Here is a 393-nt window from a genome sequence, read left to right on the forward strand (position 1 = left end):
CGACTTGTTGGATACGTAAAGTCGGCATTCCTCGATACCGCTCCGTCGGCTTGTTGGATTCGTAAAGCAGACATAAGCGTAGACTTATTGGATTCGTAAAGTCTACATCCTTGCCTACCGCTCCGTCGACTTGTTGGATACGTAAAGTCGACATTCCTCGATACCGCTCCGTCGACTTATTGGATTCGTAAAGTCGACATCCGCGTAGATTTATTGGATTCGTAAAGTCTGCATCCTTGCTTACCGCTCCGTCGACTTGTTGGATACGTAAAGCCGACATCCACGTAGACTTATTAAATCCGTACCGGCTACCGCTCCGTCGACTCATTGGATTCGTAGAGTCGACACTCGCGGAGACGTGTCGGATTCGTAAAGCCTACATCCTCGCGTACC

The sequence above is a fragment of the Odontomachus brunneus genome, unplaced genomic scaffold (assembly GCF_010583005.1).
Source record: "Odontomachus brunneus isolate Ranch 3 - 2012 unplaced genomic scaffold, Obru_v1 Obru_scaffold_241, whole genome shotgun sequence".
NCBI lineage: Eukaryota > Metazoa > Arthropoda > Insecta > Hymenoptera > Formicidae > Odontomachus > Odontomachus brunneus.